The sequence below is a fragment of the Apodemus sylvaticus genome, chromosome 14 (genome assembly GCF_947179515.1).
Source record: "Apodemus sylvaticus chromosome 14, mApoSyl1.1, whole genome shotgun sequence".
NCBI lineage: Eukaryota > Metazoa > Chordata > Mammalia > Rodentia > Muridae > Apodemus > Apodemus sylvaticus.
This window is the reverse complement of record NC_067485.1, coordinates 72548320-72570245: the sequence shown is the minus strand read 5'-3', so window position 1 is coordinate 72570245 and position 21926 is coordinate 72548320. Positions and strand designations below refer to the sequence as shown.

Below are 21926 nucleotides of genomic sequence, written 5' to 3'. Positions count from 1 at the left end.
GTTGCTAAGAAGCTTAAAGTCAAATGTGTGGCCCGTGCATTGCATGTACAAAGGAAAACACAGTGTGCTTTGTGTCTCAGTCACGGTTACCATTGCTGTGATGAAACCCCAAACCAAAGCAAGTTAAGGTGGAAAGGGCTTGTGTGACCACAATGTAATCCATCATTGGAGGAAGTCAGGACAGGAACTCATGCAGGGCAGGAACCTAGAGGCAGGAGCTGATGCAGAGGCCATGGAGGAGTGCTGCCTGCTGGCTTGCTCTCCAAACCATGCTCAGCCTGATTTCTTATAGAACCCAGGACCACCAGCCCAGGGATGGCCCCACCCACGATGAGCTGGGTCCTTCCATCACCAGCCATTAAATAAGAAAATGCCTTACAGCCAGATCTCATGGAGGCCTTTTCTCAATTGAGGTTCCTTCCTTTTTTATAACTCTAGTTTTATGACCTAAGAATTACCAGTGCACTTCGTATATATGTGTGATATATGAACATGTACATATTGTACATGTGTGTACATACATGTGGAGATGAGATGCCAACATTCTCGTCATTTTTAGTTGCTCTCCATTCTGGTTTTTGAGACAGGGTCTCTGATTGAACCTGGAGCTCATGGAGTCTGATAATAGGTTGACTAGGGAGCTCCAAGGAGCCTCCTCTCTCTGCCCTCTCCCAACACTCACCTGATGCTGGAGCTACAGAAGTGCTATCACACTTAGCTTTTCCTGAGGGTGCTGGGGAGCCAAACTCAGAGCTTGTGCTTGCACTGTAAGCACAGTCCTGACAGCATCTCCCCAGACCCAGCATGAGTGCACTGCTACCAACTGCACTACATCCTATGTCCTGGCTCTTGCTAGTCTCGAGTTTTAAACAAGCACAACTGGGTTTTTTGTTTGTTTACTTGGTTGGCTTTTGGTTTGTTTTTGTTTTTGATTTTTGAGACAGGGTTTCTCTATGTAGCCCTGGCTCTCCTGGAACTAAAGCTATAGACCAGGCTGGATTAGAACTCATAAATCCTCCTGCCTCTGCCTCTCAAGTGCTGGGATTAAAGGTGTGTGCCACCTCTACCTGGCACAATGTGGTTTTATATTACACTTTCTTATAGAGTCTTAAGTATTTTTGTACCAAATTAAAAGAAAAAGATTTTTTCAGCCCCGTCTTATATTTGATTTTCAAGTATAGTCCATCTCCAGTCTGCCTGTATTCTCCACGAAAACAAAACAGTCCTGGCCCTGTGTGCCACTGACCTTAGTCTAGGCCAATCCGAATGGCTTCCATGGAGGAGTATGAATGTGCACAGCGGCATGCAGTCATCATAACCCTTTCGTGGCTACAGGCAAAGAAACTGAACCAATCAAGTCTAAGTAGTTACATCAAAGAAACACAAGCAGTAAAATGGACCTGGAATTGAAAACTTAATCACTGGGTTCCACAGTCTGCTCTACACACTGGACTATACCACCTCTGTGAAGCACAAAGGGAACTCTAGAGCACACTTTGTTAGAGATTCTGGTATGAGTGTTCTAAGATAGTGACTGAGAAGGCTGGAGAGATGGCTCAGCAGTTAAGAGCATTGACTGCCCTTCCAAAGGTTCTGAGTTCAAATCCCAACAACCACATGGGGGCCCACAACAATCTGTAATGAGATCTGATGCCCTCTTCTCTTGTGTCTGAAGACAACTACAGTGGACTTACATATAATAAATAAATAAATCTTTGGGCTGGAGCAAGCAAGTCAGAGTGAGCAGAGGTCCTGAATTCAATTCCCAACAACCACATAATGGCTCACAACCAGCAGTACAGCTACAGTGCACTCATATACATAGAATAAATAAACACATCTTTAAAAAAAAGATAGTGATAGAGAGTAGACTGAGACTGGGAAAGGAGGAACAGACTCAAATGTTTTTATATAATACAATGTTGTCTTAGGGTTTCATTGCTGTGAAGAGACACCATGACCATGGCAAGTCTTGTAAAGGACAGCATTTAACTGGGGCTGGCTTACAGGTTCAGAGGTTCAGTCCGTTGTCATCATGGTGGGAAGCACAGCAGTATCCAGGAAGGCGTGGTACTGGAGGAGCTGAGAGTTCTACAAGAGAGCTTCTTGTTCTGAAGGCAACCTGGAAAAAACTGGCTTCCAAACAGGATGAGAGTCTCAAAGTCCACCCCGACAGCAGCACACTTCCTCCACAACTCCTAATAGTGCCACTCCGTGGGCCAAGTGTATACAAACCACCACAGATGCTAAATCCTAGTTGTCAGCTTGATCAATAATAAACAGGTAGGAGGTTGGTATAGTGTGCCTCTGGGTGTGTCTATGAGGGCATTTTTATAGGCAGATTCTAACGGTGCTGACTTAATCATGGGAAGTGTTGAAAAGTGGGAGGTGGGCCTCACAGAAGAAATGGATCCCTGCAGGAATGTCCTCAGGGACTGGTTTTACCCTAGTCACCCCTGCTTGTGCTCCCTTTCCTCTGCTTCCTGTTGTCGTCCTGTGAACATCTCTGTTTGCCACAGCCCCTCTGCCCTGGTAGATGATAGCTCTGAAACTGAGAGCCAACATCCATCCTCCCCCCACCCTTAAGGTTTTTTTATGCATGTGAGCACACACTGTTATTCTCTTCAGATACACCAGAAGAGGGCATGGGATCTCACTACAGATGGTTGTGAGCCACCATGTGGTTATGGGGAATTGAACTCAGGACCTGTGGAAGAGCAGTCAGTGCTCCTAACTGCTCAATCAAGTAGAAACAAAGAGAACCATACAAAAAATCAACAAAACCAGGAGCTGGTTCTTTGAGAAAATCAACAAGATAGATAAACCCTTAGCCAGACTGACCAAAGGGCACAGAGAAAGTATCCAAATTAACAAACTTAGAAATGAAAAGGGAGACATAACAACGGAAACTGAGGAAATCCAAAAAATCATCAGATCCTACTACAAGAGCCTGTACTCAACACAACTGGAGAATCTGGAGGAAATGGACAATTTCCTTGACAGATACCAAATACCAAAATTAAATCAGGACCAACTAGACCATCTAAACAGTCCCATAATGCCTAAAGAAATAGAAGGAGTCATAGAAAGTCTTCCAACCAAAAAAAGCACAGGACCAGATGGTTTCAGTGCAGAATTCTATCAGACCTTCAAAGAAGACCTAACACCAATACTCTTCAAACTATTCCACAAAATAGAAACAGAAGGAACACTACCCAATTCCTTCTACGAAGCCACAATTACGTTGATACCAAAGCCACACAAAGATCCAACAAAGAAAGAGAACTTCAGACCAATTTCCCTTATGAACATCGATGCAAAAATACTCAATAAAATTCTTGCCAACCGAATCCAAGAACACATCAAAACGATCATCCACCATGATCAAGTAGGCTTTATCCCGGGAATGCAGGGTTGGTTCAATATACGGAAATCCATCAATACAATCCACTACATAAACAAACTCAAAGAACAAAACCACATGGTCATTTCATTGGATGCTGAAAAAGCATTTGACAAAATTCAGCATCCCTTCATGCTTAAAGTCTTGGAGAGAACAGGAATTCAAGGCCCATACCTAAACATAGTAAAAGCAATATACAGCAAACCGGTAGCCAGCATCAAACTAAATGGAGAGAAACTTGAAGCAATCCCACTGAAATCAGGGACCAGACAAGGCTGCCCCCTTTCTCCTTATCTTTTCAATATTGTACTTGAGGTACTAGCTCGGGCAATTCGACAACATAAGGAGGTAAAAGGGATACAAATTGGAAAGGAAGAAGTCAAACTATCATTATTTGCAGACGACATGATCGTCTACCTAAGTGACCCAAAGAACTCCACTAGAGAGCTCCTACAGCTGATAAACAACTTCAGCAAAGTGGCAGGTTATAAAGTCAACTCAAGCAAATCAGTGGCCTTCCTATACTCAAAGGATAAGCAGGCTGAGAAAGAAATTAGGGAAATGACCCCCTTCACAATAGCCACAAACAGTATAAAGTATCTTGGGGTGACTCTTACCAAACATGTGAAAGATCTGTATGACAAGAACTTCAAGACTCTGAAGAAGGAAATGGAAGAAGACCTCAAAAAATGGGAAAACCTCCCATGCTCATGGATCGGTAGAATCAATATAGTTAAAATGGCCATTTTGCCTAAAGCACTATACAGATTCAATGCAATACCCATCAAAATCCCAACTCAATTCTTCACAGAGTTAGAAAGAGCAATTATCAAATTCATCTGGAACAACAAAAAACCCAGGATAGCTAAAACTATTCTCAGCAACAAAAGGAAATCTGGGGGAATCAGTATCCCTGACCTCAAGCAATACTACAGAGCAATAGTGTTAAAAACTGCATGGTATTGGTACAGTGACAGGCAGGAGGATCAATGGAACAGGATTGAAGATCCAGAAATGAACCCACACACCTATGGCCACTTGATCCTCGACAAAGAGGCTGAAAACATCCAATGGAAAAAAGATAGCCTTTTCAACAAATGGTGCTGGTTCAACTGGAGGTCAGCATGCAGAAGAATGCGAATTGATCCATCCTTGTCTCCTTGTACTAAGCTCAAATCCAAATGGATCAAGGACTTCCACATAAAGCCAGACACTCTGAAGCTAATAGAAAAAAAACTGGGGAAGACCCTTGAGGACATCGGTACAGGGAGAAAGTTTCTGAACAGAACACCAATAGCGTATGCTCTAAGAGCAAGAATTGACAAATGGGACCTCATAAAATTACAAAGTTTCTGTAAGGCAAAGGACACCATCAAGAGGACAAATCGGCAACCAACAAATTGGGAAAAGATCTTCACCAATCCTACATCAGATAGAGGGCTAATATCCAATATATATAAAGAACTCAAGAAGTTAGACTCCAGAAAACCAAACAACCCTATTAAAAAATGGGGTACAGAGTTAAACAAAGAATTCTCACCTGAAGAACTTCGGATGGCGGAGAAGCATCTTAAAAAATGCTCAACTTCATTAGTCATTAGGGAAATGCAAATCAAAACAACCCTAAGATTTCATCTTACACCAGTCAGAATGGCTAAGATTAAAAATTCAGGAGACAGCAGGTGTTGGAGAGGGTGTGGAGAAAGAGGAACACTCCTCCACTGCTGGTGGGGTTGCAAATTGGTACAACCACTCTGGAAATCAGTCTGGCGGTTCCTCCGAAAACTGGGCACCTTACTTCCAGAAGATCCTGCTATACCACTCCTGGGCATATACCCAGAAGACTCCCCACCATGTAATAAGGATACATGTTCTACTATGTTCATAGCAGCCCTATTTGTAATTGCCAGATGCTGGAAAAAACCCAGGTATCCCTCAACAGAAGAGTGGATGCAAAAAATGTGGTATATCTACACAATGGAGTACTATTCAGCCATTAGAAACAATGAATTCATGAAATTCTTAGGCAAATGGATGGAGCTAGAGAATATCATACTAAGTGAGGTAACCCAGACTCAAAAGGTGAATCATGGTATGCACTCACTAATAAGTGGATATTAACCTAGAAAACTGGAATACCCAAAACATAATCCACACATCAAATGAGGTACAAGAAGAAAGGAGGAGTGGCCCCTGGTTCTGGAAAGACTCAGTGAAACAGTATTCAGCAAAACCAGAACGGGGAAGTGGGAAGGGGTGGGTGGGAGGACAGGGGAAGAGAAGGGGGCTTGCGGGACTTTCGGGGAGTGGGGGGGCTAGAAAAGGGGAAATCATTTGAAATGTAAATAAATTATATCGAATAATAAAAAAAATCAAAAAACAAAAAAAAATAAAAAATAAAATAAAAAATAAAAAAGAAAGCATGGGGGCTTATGGGATTGCTCAGCAGTTACTGCTCTTGCAGAGGACTCAGGTTCAGTTTCCAGAACCCAGATATTCTGGTTCCAGGGGATCCCATGCTGCCTTTTGACCTCCATGGGCAGCAGGCGCACCTATGGTGCATATGTGTAGGCTAACACATAAACATACATATAAAAATAAATACTTCTTAGAGCAAGTCGATTTTGCTGAGTCAGGCTTCTCCTCCTTCATTTCTTCTCTGCAAGTGCTTAATGAGATCAGAGCTGTAATCCCCAGTCTGGCTTTGCTGCCTGGCTATCTTTAGTGTAGGCTAAAGAATATTAACCATGTTTGTGCTTTGGAAGTAAAATGTAAAGATAATTCTTCTCAGTGTTCTCCACTAATTTACTGCTAACCACTTGTCAGCCCAGAAAACATCCCACTGTGTCCACAGGCCAGCTGCTCCTCCCTCAGCCCCTCTAGTCTGTGTTCACAGGACATCCTTCAGAGGTCTCGCAGCATCTGGGCATGGGGACAAATTCTGAAACAAAGCTTGAGATGTGAAGGCAGAAGGAATCGAGAGTTCAAAGTCACCCTCCTTTACAGAGTGAACCTTGAGGCCTGCCTACAGTGCATGAGACAGATCTGAAAGAAAAAATAAGGAAAATGTACCAATAAGCAAACATGTCTCTGCAGTCTAATGTGATATATATATATATATATATATATATATATATATATCACATATATTTTTCCATCCAATATTTTAATTATTCACATATGTGACAATATATACTTGATGTTCATATATATGTCACAATGTGTGTGTGTGTGTGTGTGGGGGGGGGTACATATGTGTGTATCCTCCTGCCAGGCAAGAATTGCAAGAATTGAGTCTTCCATATATGTACTGTGTCTGGCATCTCAATAATAGGGCACAGAAGTGGGTGTTGAACTAATAAATTCAGGAAAGAAGAAAGAAAGAAAGAAAGAAAGAAAGAAAGAAAGAAAGAAAGAAAGAAAGAAAGAAAGAAAGAAAGAAAGAAAGAAAGAAAGAAAAAGAGAAAGTGAATGCCTCTCAAATAGGTCAGCCTTTGCTTAGGATAATATTTCTCTGTGAAGTCTCTGGCTTTGCATGTTATGTATGCTGGTCCTGGTTCTGGGGATGCTGAGACAGGAAAATCAAGACTTTCAGGCCAGGCTGGACAAAGGAGAAATAGGTCTTACTGTCCTCACCTTAGACCCCAGAAGTTATTGCTTAAAATGTCAACTCTTTAATCACAATTTCTAGAATTATACCTTTTATTTCTTTTTTAATATAGAGGTCCTACAACATTACCTTGGCTGGTCCTGAGATGTTGAACGCAAGCTATCCTCCAGTGTCAGCTCAAGTGCCAGGATTCCAGGCATGTGGCTTGCACCCAGATGGGAACCTGTATCTTTAAAAGCAGCTGGTGAGTCTTTAGGACACAGACTTGAGTCCTTGACTTACTAGGAAATCTTTCCTGGTTTAATTAATAAATTAAAATTATTAATTAGAAGAAACCATAAAGACTGTTCCTCTCTTTCAGATTTTGTAGCTATGCCATATCTAGTAACCATATGGTGCGCTTTGTGTAAGACATCAGCTTTCTAACAGGACAGGACCTTGAGTTTTGAGGCAACTGATACGGTGGGATGATGGGAACTTTGGTACAGTGTGACAGCTGATGCTGATGCTGATGTGCCAAAGACACTGCCTCCTGATGCTCTTTTTTGTCTTCTTTATGAAATGTCTCAGACTAGGTGATAGGACACTGAAGTGTGTGTGTTTGTGTGTATATGTGTGTGTGTGTATGTGTGTATGTGTATGTATGTGTGTATGTATGTATGTGTGTGTGTATGTGTGTATGTGTGTATGTATGTATGTGTGTATGTGTGTGTGTGTCTGTGTGTCTGTGTGTGTCTGTGTGTCTGTGTGTGTGTGCGAGCGCGCTCGCGAGTGTGATCCCCAGGACTTCTTGCAGGGTAAGCACTCACTCTATCACTGAGCTATATCCCACACCCAGTCCCCAAATGTGGCTTCTTTACTTAGCCTTGGGTTGCTCGGCCACATCAGATGGCACCGTGTGGCATTGTATTCTCCACTTTATCAGCTGACGACATCTTTTTTCCCATTTGAAGCAAGGTCTTATTCGGCAGCCGGTCTTGACCCTTATCTTCATCCTGCCTTTCCTCTGAGTGCACTTCCATTCCTGCCCACAACTTTATTTTAATGACAGCTTATACAAGCCTCACAAAGAGAATGTGAGCTCCTGTTGGCTGGGTTGAACTCACCAGTGAGTTTTCTGGCCCAGGCCACCTTCTTTATCAGGCCCCTGTCAGTGATGCCAGTCCCTGGAGCACTGGATTTGAGTTTCTTGAGACAAAAGCTTCAGAGGATGGAGCTGAATTCAGGATGGTCCTTGAATGAGCTGGTGCCCCACCCACCCAATCTTCCATTTATTCAATATTCATCCAAGATGACTGGAAAAAACAGATTTGAGTCATTTCTTTGGGACTTCTAATGAATATCTTCATATCAAGGTCTCACTCTCATATTCATTTGAACACACACACACACACACACACACACACACACACGTGCACACAAGCACACCTCCAGTATCTCTTCAGAAGTTCTTCTAAGTATTGCTATGTCAGAATACAGTCCAAGAACAGTGTGGTGAGGACAATTCTGAGTGCTTGTGAGAAAACTCCTAGGAAACAAGACAAGAGTCCTGTGACCTGTTTCTTCCAAGCACAGACTTGTTCCTGAAATGTGTTTTCATGTCCCTCCCATGTATGGCGGACAGGAGAGAGTTTACATCAGATCATTCATTTTACTTGGCTGTTGTTGTTTGTTTATATGCCTATGTAGACGAACATGTTTCTGTCACGTGTGGCTTGTCTTTGTGACTGTAAACTGTACTCATGTGGTTCTTCTTAACTGTTAGAGTATAGATTGTCTGATTCTCTGAGTGAAGCTGGCTACGGCCAGAGGGTTTAATATGTCTTGGTGCTTAGGCTCCATTCTCCCAGGTTCCACTGCCTCAAGAGTCATAAACACTCGTACCTTTGCCCTTTAAAAATATGTCAATCCTTCCATTCCTCATCTATTTTATTTTTTAATTACTCTCAAAAATAAAATTATACATGCCCACATTCATACATGGATATATACATACACTTACACTCACATTCCTCACAATCATACATATGCACTCACATGTAACATACACCATGGTTAAGCTTGTATGTGACCATATGCACCCACTCACAAACCCTCAAACACATACAGAAACTATATATAAACCAACACATGCATTTTACCCACATATTCACACAAACTCACATATGTACATAGATACACATATACACATGTGCACACTCACACATGTGTATACTCAAAATGCATGAGTACACATATGTATGCACAGTCATGGGAGTTCTCTATGCCAGTCTGTATTGGGATGCTATTTCACTGAAGTACTTCCTGATTTCTATTCCCATGATTCCACAATTCCTCAAGGGAAGCCATTTCTTTGTCTGATTTTTTTATTTTGATATATATGTACTATTAAAATGGGCAAATCAAAAGGTCTTAATCTGACAGAGTGCTTTCCTTAGGTTTTTCCTGAGAGGCACTGCCAATTGACTTCAGTCAGTCGTTTGGCGCCATCTGCTGGTCATGGACAGTCTGCGCAAATTAGAGCTGAAGAGCCCAGAATCCTCATTGAGTGCCTGTAACTAGTAATCCTGCTGAAACAGAGTTGTGTGTGGCTTCATCGCAAATCTGCTCTTTCCTGTGCATACCTCTGAGTCACTTCATCCTATCCTCTCTGAATTTCACAAAGCACCTTTGCTTTATTGCCTCGGCCAAGTCGGCTCACAATGGAGACCAGAAGCCACATCTTGCCGCTCTCACATCCCCAGGGTCCAGAATACAGTAGGAGCAGTGAAACATGTTTCTATTACTCTGTGGGTTTTGAATGGCACAATGACCAATGTGGATCATGAGATATGATGAAGCACAGACAACATAAAGCTAGGGGTGGACGTGAACTCCTGATCCTTCTGCCTCTGCCTCCCCATGCCGCAATCACAGGCATGTACAACCTGCTTTATTTACACAGTGCTGGGCCTCATGCACACAAGCCAAGCACTCAACCTACTGAGCCTCCTCCACAGCCCTGCTCCATCACTTCCCATGAGTCTGTCTAAGGGAAGCAGAGGAGCAGGATTATAAATTTAAGGTCATTCTGGGCTATACAGCAAGTTTGAGGGCAGCCTGGGCTACATGAGAAAGAGACAGGAAGAAAAAGAGACAAAGAGACACACAGAAAGAGACAGGGAGGACAGCTGGATATAATCTGAGCTCTTTTGTACAGCAACACTTGAGCAATCCATGATTTGTTACAGTGGAGACTCCAGGAAAGCAGGTGGGCACACCAGTATGAAACTTAAAAAAGAAGTAAGATGTAGTTCAGATGCTGATGTCTGCATAGGGTTGTGTTTTTATTTGTATGTGGCTAATAGCAGGGTGTGGTGTTAGGCATCTGCAATCCCAAAACTTGACTGAGGCAGGGGGATCTTGAATTCAAGGCTACCCTGATCTACATAGTAAGATCCCATTCAGGAAGAAAGAAAAGATAGGAAGAAGGGAGAGGGATGGAGAGAGGAAGGGAACAGAAAGGAGGAAGGAAGGAAGGAAAGGAAGGAAGGAAGGAAGGAAGGAAGGAAGGAAGGAAGGAAGGAAGGAAGGAAGGAAGGAAGGAAGGAAGGAAGGAAGGAATCATCAAAGGAGACACTATGAAAGACCAGACACTGCCTGTTGATAACATCCCTTTCATTCCTAACCAGCTTTGTGGAGTTTGGATAATTCACAGTCCCAGTCCCCTGTACTTCTTCTAAACTGTGCTCCCCCACAGTTCACAGTTTGTTGAGTTTGGCTCCTAATCTACTGACTAGCATCCTTATGAACCAGGACTATAAGACATAGTAGGACTTGCCCTGGGAGCCTGGTGTGCAAAAATGATTCTTATATCAGACAAGGGTATCCAGAGATTACCAGCAAGAAATCAGTAGCAATAGGAAAAGTCTAGAACAAGCTTTCCCTGCCAATATCCTGACATCAGAGAGCTGATTGGTCAGCCAGCATAAGGATCTGCACCAGAATGCCCTGCAGTAACAACTTAAAAGAGGAAGGGTTGATTTTGCTCATGGTTTCAGCCCACGGTCACTTGCTTTGGGTTTCTGAGTGAGACAAAGTATCCTGGCAGTGTAAGAAAGTAGGGGCGGTAGTTGCTCACCTCATGCCAGGCAGGAAGCAGATAGGAACCATGACAACACAGGGCAGGGTAACACAGAGCCTTCAGTGACCTACTTCCTCTAACTGGACCATACTTCCCACAGCTGCACATAATCTGTTCAATTTTCTCAACCCATCAATGGATTAAACCATTCATTAGGTCAGAGCCCCTAGGACCTATTTGTCTCTGGGAGCATCTTCATATTACAGATATACCCTAGGTTATCTCTTGACCAAGTAAAGCTGTCAGTCAATTATACTTTAACAACTGATTGTCTACATTTAGATTGGTAGTCCCTTGAGGTATCAACAAATGTAAATAATTTGGGATGTTATTTAGTGTCTTTTGTCTAGCACCTTAAAGCATCTTACAAGCATAGGTTACATACAACTAAGTTTCCTGCCTTTCAAAGGTGAAAAAGCAGTCAGACTTGGGGGTGCAATTCTGACTTCATCTACAGTTTTCATAAGGGCTCTGTGCAAGTGGCTCCTCCTCCCTCGCTCTGTTTTTGAATTGCACATAACTGTCAGCTGAATGTTTTAGGACCTCTCCCATAAGTGTCTTCCAGACAGGTGGATTTCAGAAGTCAAAATAAATGCAACAGATGGGTTTCTGCCTAGTGATAGCAAGGAGAATGCTGTTTGTCATTCACAGAAAAGCTTCTAGCTGAGGGAGTGCCATGATCACCAGGGGATCTGCCCTACTTGACAGTCTAGGAATACCAATGTCTACAAGTCGAGGCAAAACAAGATGAAGTTCAGTATTCAGGTTGTCTATCCTATGAATGACAGGAATAATGAGAGCATCTTAGAACTATGGAAGAACAGAGAGAAACAGCTGGGATAGGGTTAGCCAGAGCCCCACCTGCACTTAGGATCTGGGCAATGCCACAACACTCTATGCCAGGGAAGAGCCAGTCACCCAGGGGTGCTGATACAGGCTTCCATGCACACAGGAGAGACAAGCCAGAGACAGCAGAACCAACTAACACCAGAGATAACCAGATGACAAAAAGGCAAATGTAGGAACATTATCCACAGAAATTAAGGCGACATGACACCATCTGAACATAATACTCCCACAACAGAAAGTCTTGGATACTCCAACACACCAGAAAAGCAAGAATTGGATTTAAAATCACGGCTCATGATGCTAACAGAGGGCTTCAAGAAGGACAGAAATAACCCCCTTGAAGCAATCCCACTAAAATCAAGGACTAGACAAAAGGGATACAAATTGGAAAGGAAGAAGTCAAACTATCACTATTTGCAGATGATATGATAAGATATTTAAGTGACCCAAAAAACTCCACCAGAGAACACCTACAGCTGATAAACAACTTCAGCAAAGTGTTTTTAAATTAACAGCAAAGGATATTAAATTAACTCAAGCAAATCAGTTGCCTTCCTATACTCAAAGGATAAACAGGCTAAGAAAGAAATCCCCATCAAAATCCCAACTCAATTCTTCATAGACTTAGAAAGAGCAATTCTCAAATTCATCTGGAATAACAAAAAAAAAAAAAACAAAAACAAAAACAAACAAACAAAAAAACCCCCAGGATATCTAAAACTATCCTCAACAGTAACAGATCTTCTGGGGGAATCAGTATCCCTGACCTCAAGCAGTACTACAGAGCAATTGAGTTAAAAACTACATGGTATTGGTACAGTGACAGGCAAGTAGATCAGTGGAATTTAATTGAAGACCCAGAAATGAACCCACAGAATTATGGTCCCTTGATCTTTGACAAGAGAGCTACAATCATCCAGTGGAAACAAAGATAGCCTTTTCAACAAATGGTGCTGGTTCAACTGGAGGTCAGCATGCAAAAGAATGCAAATTGATCCATTCTTATTTCCTTGTACTAAGCTCAAGTCCAAGTGGATCAAGAACCTCCACATAAATCCAGACACACTGAAACTAATAAAAAAGGAACCGGGGAAGACCCTTAGGACATGGGCACAGGGGAAAATTTCCACAACAGAACACCAATAGCTTGTGCTCTAAGATCAAGAATTGACAAATGGACTTCATAAAATTACAAAGTTTCTGTAAAGCAAAGGACATTGTCAAAAGGACAAAACAGCAACCAACAACCTGGGAAAAGATCTTTACCAACACTACATCTGACAGAGGGCTTATATCCAAGATATACAAAGAACTCAAGAAGGTAGACTATAGAGAGCTAAACACCCCCCTTAAAAATGGGGAACCGAGCTCAAGAAGGAATTTCTACCTGAGGAATATTGAATGGTGAGAAGCGCCTAAAGAAATGTTCAACATCCTTAGTCATCAGGGAAATACAAATCAAAACAACCCTGAGATTTCATGTCACAACAGTCACAATGGCTAAGATCAAAAATTCAGGAGAAAACAGGTGCTGGCGAGGATGTGGAGAAAGAGGAACACTCCTCCACTGCTTGTGGGATTGCAAGCAGGTACTACCACTCTGGAAATCAGTCTGGAGGTTCCTCAGAAAACAGCAAATGATACTTCGGAGGACCCTGCTACACCACTCCTGGGCATATACCCAGAGGATTCCCCAGCATGTAATAAGGATACATGCTCCACTATGTTCATAGCAGTCCTATGTACAATAGCCAGAAGCTGGAAAGAACCCAGATGTCCCTCAGTGGAGGAATGGATACAGAAAATGTGGTATATATACACAATGGAGTACTATTCAGCCATTAAAAATAATGAATTCATGAAATTCTTAGTCAAATGGATAGAGCTGGAGAACATACTAAGTGAGGTAACCCTGTCAGAAAAGAATACTTGTGGTATGCACTCACTGATAAGTGGATATTAGCCTAGAAGCTTGGAATACCCAAGGCACAATTCACATATCAAATGATGCCCAAGAAGAAGGAAGGGGTGGCCCCTGGTCCAGGAAAGGCTCAGTAGAGCAGTGTAGGAGAATACCAGGACAGGGAATGAGGAAGTGGTGGATTGGGGAACAGGGGGAGGGAAGAGGGTTCATGGGCATCCAGGAGAGGGGAAGTCACTTGGAATGTAAATAAAGAATATATGGAATAAAAAAAAAACACAAAGAAATACAGGTAAACAGGTTGAAGTCCTTAAAGACTTATAGGAAAGCACAACTTCTAAAATAGAGGGAGTAACAATAAAAAAATCACAAAAGTAAACAACTCTGGACATAGAGAACATAGGAAATAGATCAAGAGTCATAGATGCAATCATTACCATCAGAATATAAGAGATAGAAGAGAGAATCTCAGGTTCAGAAGACACCATAGAAAACATTGACACCAAAGTAAAAAAAAAAAAAAAAAAAAAAAAGGCAAAATGTTAAAAGCTCCTAACCCAAACCATCCAGGAAATTCAGGACACAATGCAAAGACCAAACCTAAGGATGATTGGTATAGAAGAGAGTGAAGATTTCCAGTCTTAAGGCCAGTAAATATCTTCAACAATATTATAGAAGAAAACTTCCCTAACCCAAAGAAAGAGATGCCCATGAACATACAAGAAGATTACAGAACTTCAAATAGATTGGACCAGAACAGAAAATCCTCCAGTCACATAACAGTCAAAACACCAAATACACTAAACACAGAAAGAACATTAAAAGCATTAACAGAAAATGTCAAGAAAATATAAAGGCAGACCTATCACAATTACACAAGAGTTCTCAACAGAAACTATGAAAGCATCAAGATCCTGGGCAGATGTCATACACACCCTAAGAGAATATAAATTCCCATGCAGGCAACTGTAACTAGTAAGACTCTCAAATACCATAGACAGGCCACACCCTTAGAGGTCTTCAAAATCTACATCCACAGGGCATTGACCAGCCCCTTCTGCTCCTATTGGATCCATGTCACATGCAGATCCATCCACTTGCCCCACTAGGCCCAATCTGCCTATGTCACCCTGACCCCGTGAGCCCTGGACCAGCCACTAGGCTGGTTTTCCTTGATTCTGATTCTAAATATTCTCTTATAACTGAAATACTTTGCTTCACCACTGGAAGCTTAACAACCTACCCTAATTGCCATGAACTCAGTGATGCTTTCAGTATAAATTAGCTATCCTAGAAGCCTTGAACAAATCTGAGAAATGAATCTGAAACCAAATCATCCCTGTTGTTATGGTTCCTTACAACACAGGGTGCTTTATTCTGGATTATAATGGGGGTCAAATGCAAGAACAATCTGACCCTGTCAATAAGAACTAGAATGGGGCTAGATATTTTATATAACTAGACTCATTAATATATATTCATCTCAACATTATTTGAGAAACCAATAGGAATAATTTTGAAACATTCAAAAAAACATGGTGAATTAAGACTTCATTCAAATTCAAAGAGTATGCCACATATTCTGTATTGCCTGTGAAGAATGGGAAATGCTTTACCAAATGTTTGCAACATTTCTGGACAGAAGTGTTCCTCGGATGTTTTTCTTGAGAGATATGATGCAGAGAAAGTGGATATTTTGGCAAAACACATGACACTATAAAAATAGTGATTTCCCTAATCTCATATATGCCACGGGACGGGATGCTTACATCAGGTGAGGAAGAGCACAGCAGTATAGACACTTAACTTGTAGGAGAGTTTTAAAATTTAGGCCCTCTAGAAGATGAACATTAATTGTGAACCTATGATAATGGAAAAGAAGGAGAGGAGACTATTTCCCCAACAGAAAGCAAGTCATGGGAATCATTTATGGAAGTCCCAAAATTATGAATCACTAGGAAACACATCATGTGTACTATTTTTGTCCCCTCTTTCTAATGTAGAACCGTAAGGAGTGTGCAGGCTTTTATTTCCAATCTGATGGTTATAGTATGAAGATTTATTTGATGTACACATATTTATGACAATTGTAAGATTAAACAAGAGTAAGAATGCCACACATCCTGTAATACTTCTTTAGTCTGTTGAATTAATTTATCTTCCCTTATAAGTATCCAGAATATCTTGTGATGATTCAAGGAAATATCATTCTTCAAGTTTCACTTAACATCAAAATCACAACTCCTGATAACAAAGGACTTTGAATATTTTTAAGTGTTTCTTTGCCTTTCAAGATTCTTCTGTTGTAAATTCTCTGTTTTGCTCTGTACCACATTTTTTAATTAGGTTATTTGGGTTTTTGAAGATTAACTTGTTGAGTTCTTTATATATTTTAGATATTAGCCTCCAGTAGGATGTACAGTTAGTGAAGAATTTTTCCCAATCCTTAGATGCCTAGTTGTGCTAATGATGCCACCTTTTGTCTTACAGAATCATTTCAGTTTCATTAGGTCCCATTTATCAATTGTTGATTTTAGATCCTGAGCCATTAGTGTTCTGTTCTGGAATTTTCCCCCTGTGCAAGTGCAAGTGAGTTTGAAACTCTTTTACAAGTTCTCTTCGATTAGACTCAGTGTATCTGGTTTGATATTGAGGAACACCATCCACTTGGACTTGAGATTTTTGCAAGTTGATAAGTATGGATATATATATTTGGTCTCCTAAATACAGAATATAAGTTGGACCAGCACTAGTTATTGTAGATTCCTTCTTTTTTCCACTGTATTTTTTTTGTTTCTTTATCAAAGATCAAGTGTCCATAAGTCTATGAGTTTTCTCTTCATATTGATTCTTCAATTTGTCTTCAATTTATTCTATTGATTTCTCGGTCCCTGTAACAATACCATGTGATTAATATCACTATTGGTTTTAGCAAGTATAAAACAAAATGACCCTGAGTTCCTACCTCATTCCAGTCAGAATGTTGAAGACCCACACCTCAAGTGACAGCACTTGCTGAGAAAGATGTGAAGAAAGAGGAACACTTGTCCATTGCTGGTGGGGTTGCAAACCAGCACAACTACTCTGGAAATCAATCTGGTGATTCTTCAGAAAATTGGAAATAGTTCTACCTGATGATCTAGCTATACCACTTTTGAGAACATACCCAAAGGACTCCCCACCACACTACTAGGACACATACTGCATCATGTTCATAGCAGGCCTATTTGTAATAGCCAGAAGCTAGAAACAACACAAATTTCCTTCAACTAAAGAATGGATTCAGAAAATGTAGTTCATTTACACATTGGAGTACTATTAATAAAAATGATGACATTCATGAATTTGGTATACAAATGAATGGAACTAGAAAATATGCTAAATTAGGTAACTCAGACCCAAAAGGACATGCATGCTATCCATAGGTGGATATTAGCCAAAAAGTACAGTTTCAGCCTACAGAATCAGGTTGTAACAAGCAGAAATGCCCAAATGAGGAGGCTTCGATTCCCACATGGAAGCAGGGAGGAAATACTCACAGGAGGTAAAAGGAGGCAGGGATCAAGGTGGGGGTAAACATAAACAGGTATGCAAGAAGTGTCTGGAGAGAAGCCCAGAGGATCAAGGGAAGGAATGTAAATAAGGGGAGTGAGAGGTGTGAGGACCCTGTAGAAAGTTCCAGAGTTCCTGTAAGTTAGACATTCTCAGCACTTATTGGGGGCACCTAACCTTTTGGGGAAAAGGAACTTGAAGAGTTTACCTCCAGGAGATAGACATAGACTTACATGGTGGGATAGGGTTACTAACCCAGTTAAAATACCTGACCCAGACTTTTGCCTGTTTAAAAGAATGTCAGGGACAAAAATGGAGAAGAAACTGAAGGAAAGGCAACTTTGGATCCATATCATGGGAGGCCACCAAGGGCTGACACTGCCATGCTCTGATGTGTTTACAGAAAAGAGGCAGGTGCAGCTGCCCTCTGAGAGGCCCAACCAGCAGCTGACTGACACAGAAGCAGATACTTACACCCAACAATTGGACTGATGTTTGGAACCCCAATGGTTTAATTAGGGAAGTATTGAAGAAACTGGAAGGGAGAGCAACCTTTATGAAGATCACCATTCTCAACTAACCCAGATCCCAAGGAGCTACCAGAACCTGAGTCACCAACCAGGAACACATAAAAGCTGGTCCAAGGCCCCTGACACATATGTAGCAGGGGTCTGCCTGGTCTAATATCAGTGGGAGATGATGTGCTGAAACCTTGATGGACTTGAGGCCCCAGGAAAAGGTGAGGCCTGGTGGGGGGAACCACCCTCTCTGAGGCAAGAGGGAGGAGGAATGGAATGAAGCATAAGAGGAGGACTGAGTGGGGGAAATTACTAGAATGCAAATAAATAAAATTACATAGATTAAATAAATCGCAACTCCTCTAGTAATCTCATTATGAATTTCCATAAATACCTTCACTAACAGATTGTATATTTAAAATTTCCCACAGGTTGTTTTATTCTAATACATCAGGGTAGTGCCAAGAGATCTGCAATCTAAGAGGTGCTTGGTGATGGGGATGGTGATGCAATGATCCTGTCATGTTGTGAGTCTCACTCAGCTCAGGCTTTGTTCAGATCAGAATACTACTGCTGTGTGTATGGGGAAAGCCAGTGGGGATTGGGGATGCATAAGAATGAAGTATGACACACACATATGAAAATGCTACAATGAAATCCATTTGGAGTAACCTAACAAACTTAAAAATAAAGACTTCCCTTTCCATAGATTTGTATGATCTTGCAGAACTTGCCTAGAACAGCTTCCCATAGTATAGTTTCTTGACTTATGCCTTTTGCCTTTCTTTTTGGTAAATTCATATTTAACCAGCCACTGTCACAGAATCATATTGCTCATTTGGGTGGCCCAGATGGGCTATCATTACGGGGGCAATTGTCAGGGAAAATACAAAAGACCATAATTCTACAGCTGAGATAAACTCAATCTCTTATTTGTTTTCAAACTTCTGTTTTTGGAGATTTGTTCCTCAAAAACAAACTTAAAGACATAGCAGCATATGTAGGAGACAACAGTGTCTAAGAATACCAGTTACAAAAAGGTACCTGTGATAGAAACAAAGGGCATTTGGGGTGGAGCAGAGGAACTTTGGGCCCTTCTGCTCTACAAATAAAACATATTACTCTAGTCCCAGATTTCTCCACTATCTCCCAGACTTATCATTAAGAATCCAATCTCAAGGATCTCTCTCTCTGCAAGGCAACTGGAGATCTTCCTTTTCTTCCCCTTGAAAACTCTCTCTGCTGTGAGACAAGGATGGGGTGTGGCTACACTTGTGAACCCATGACTTCCAGATTTGCTTGTCCCCAGCCCTGTGCTGAATTGCGTGAGGTAAGCTATAGATAGGATACCTGGAGACAATATCATCTACTCACCTCCACACAACATTCTGAATTAGTCAACAAAGTTCCTTGTTTAACATGAAGAAGAGTGCTGGAGAGATGAGTCACCAGTTAAGAGCACTCACTCTTCTTCCAGAGGTCCTGAGTTCAGTTGCCAGAAACCAGGGACTGGCTCACCACCACCTGAAATGGAGATCCGATGCTCTCTTTTGATATGTCTGAAAACTGTGACAGTGCAAACCTATACATAAAATAAATAAATAAATCTTTTAAAAAATAAAATTAAATGAAGGCAAATGAAAATAAGCTGTCCAAGTTGATAGAGTTCACAGAGTAGCCATGGGAATACAGAGAACCAAGAATACAGAACTGATGATTTGCACCACTGCCCCACACAGTCTGACAAGATCCCTATATAAAATGACAACACAAGCACATTTTTGGATCATGTGTGTACATCATTTTTGGAAGAAAAGATGACTCACAACAGAATGTATAAATCCCAAAGATGTCTGCCTAAAAGCTATGTAAATATTTGCAACAGCAAAACTATGATGTTTAAGGTTTTAGACCCACTCTCACTATACTAACTCAAAAAGAGAAACTCCAAGTGTCTTAGTGTAATGTGTCCAATCAGAATAAACAGTATCCTGATATTTTCCAATTAAAATTGAGGCATTGTGTGACTGAGACACTCAAGTATTAGTTACAGATGAGAAAAATATATGAAAGACTTTGTGAGAGACATAAGAAAATAAGTAAAATATGTCCATGAACTTCATAAAGTTTTATCTAATATTTTTCATGCTAAAGCATGCAGTCTCTCTGGTTATCATGACATCTACCTTGAAGTGCTCTACTATTAGCCTAAGCCTTAGATGGCTGGAGACAGGAATGTCTCACCAACAGCTTATCTAACATATGCTCCATGATGATTGACTATGTGGTTTATATATGAGATAAAAGAAAGCAAAGCAAGCAGGTATGAGGCACTGGCCTGAGGCAACAAACAGTCCCATGCAAGTGTGCCCTTAGGGCCCAAGAACTAGAATAGTAATTAGACTTAGAATTCAGAATAGACAGGTGCTCCACTGGCAATGCACCTGGCCAGCTGTTGGTTCATAAGTAAATTAAATCAACATTTTGTTCAAAGTCAGTATTACCGTATGAAACAACTTATAGTTTTCTGGCTATTGGGTGTTTGACATATTTGAACGAAATATTTAGAGTAATAGTTGACAAACTGAACAGATATTTGAAAAGCACAGAATTAAAGAAATTATTTTGATTTAAAAAATGCTTGGTATATAACAACAATCCCAAATCCCAAAGCATGATCAGAAGACTGATGCTGAAAGACAGTAGATTTGAGAATACACTGAACAAGGTCCTTGGTCAAAAGCAAACAAATGTATCAATGTAGACATGAATGTTTTGCAAGGATGTGAGTCACTGCAGTTGTGGGGGACCTATGAGGTCTAGAGTCTGGTTATAGCCTCAAGCACAAAAGGGTACTTGTTGATTGTCACAGCAATTTAAGTTATGCCTATTTGAAGTACTACTTGATCAAAACATGAAGTGAGCCAATTTTACCTTTGATGAAACTGTAGAACAATTTTAAGACTTGATCTCAGAGAAGGTAGGGTAACTCAGGAGTGGAGCTTGTTTAAATTTTGCAGGAATCCACATATTTCATTCCAGAAAAAAAGGAAAAAATAACTCTAGTTATTAAAAAGAATTCTACATGGTAAATATATATATAGCTTACAATATTAGCCATAAAATTTATAAACTAGCTAAGGATAATTTTATTATTTATCTACAAACTCTAAAAATAACAAATATAGAATAAGCTTTGCGACATAGAATTGAGTGTGTAATCCGGAATTTGAAATTTGCAAGTGAACATGAGTGTTATAGCCAATGATCACAGCACAGACACTAAGACTCTATCCTCCATGTCAGTAATCAAAGCCATGAGATTTAATGGTTTGGGAAAGCTCACTTAATAAAGGTGAAAAGGAAATCTGGATGTAGAGTTCTAAACTTTGATAAAAATTTCTCCTTAGATTTAGACAAAATTCAAAGAGACCTTGACCATAAAAACATTCAAAGAGACACGCTAAGGGCCAGAGATAATAAACTCAGTACTAGTTCCAGGTATACCATATCTTATCTGACCTTTGCATCATTTGCTATAAATTTAGAGAGCTAGATGCTGTACGTTACGATAATATTTGCATTGCTAGCTGAAATAGCCACATCCACAGAATTTTAGGACCTGTGTTATTGCGTTCTTGCTTAACCCTAAGATTTTGATGAACAACAGCTCAGTATCTTATGCAGGCCATGCAACAGAGGTCACATTATGGAGTTGTGTCTTGCACATGGACAGAAGGACATTTTCAATCTTCCTTAAGAAGTCCAGCGTGATCTAACTAATCCAAGAAAACTGCAAGTGCCACAGACCTCCTTTGTCCTTGAAAATATTAAGAGAATTATCCCTTCAAAATAGCTTGGATCCCATCTTTGCTTATGTCAGAATTCATCATGCTCTTGTAAAAGGATACATTACCTGAATTTTGCAGTAATGACTGATGAGAATTGCC

The 21926-nt window shown here is 40.8% G+C and overlaps 2 protein-coding genes across 8 annotated transcripts in view; one reads left to right on the top strand and one right to left on the bottom strand.

Moving 5' to 3' along the window:
* Nucleotides 1-21926, top strand: part of LOC127665122 (ankyrin repeat domain-containing protein 26-like) — a 922395-nt gene that overhangs the window by 289896 nt on the left and 610573 nt on the right. The window lies entirely within an intron of this gene.
* The window catches only part of LOC127665125 (ankyrin repeat domain-containing protein 26-like), an 870635-nt gene that overhangs the window by 476524 nt on the left and 372185 nt on the right, over nucleotides 1-21926 (bottom strand). For 4 of the 7 annotated variants that reach the window (XM_052157544.1, XM_052157549.1, XM_052157547.1 and 1 more), the window contains one exon: nucleotides 19443-19558. The gene's annotated coding sequence lies outside the window, so the exon portion shown is untranslated. The other 3 variants (XM_052157548.1, XM_052157545.1, XM_052157552.1) reach the window with 3 other exon arrangements.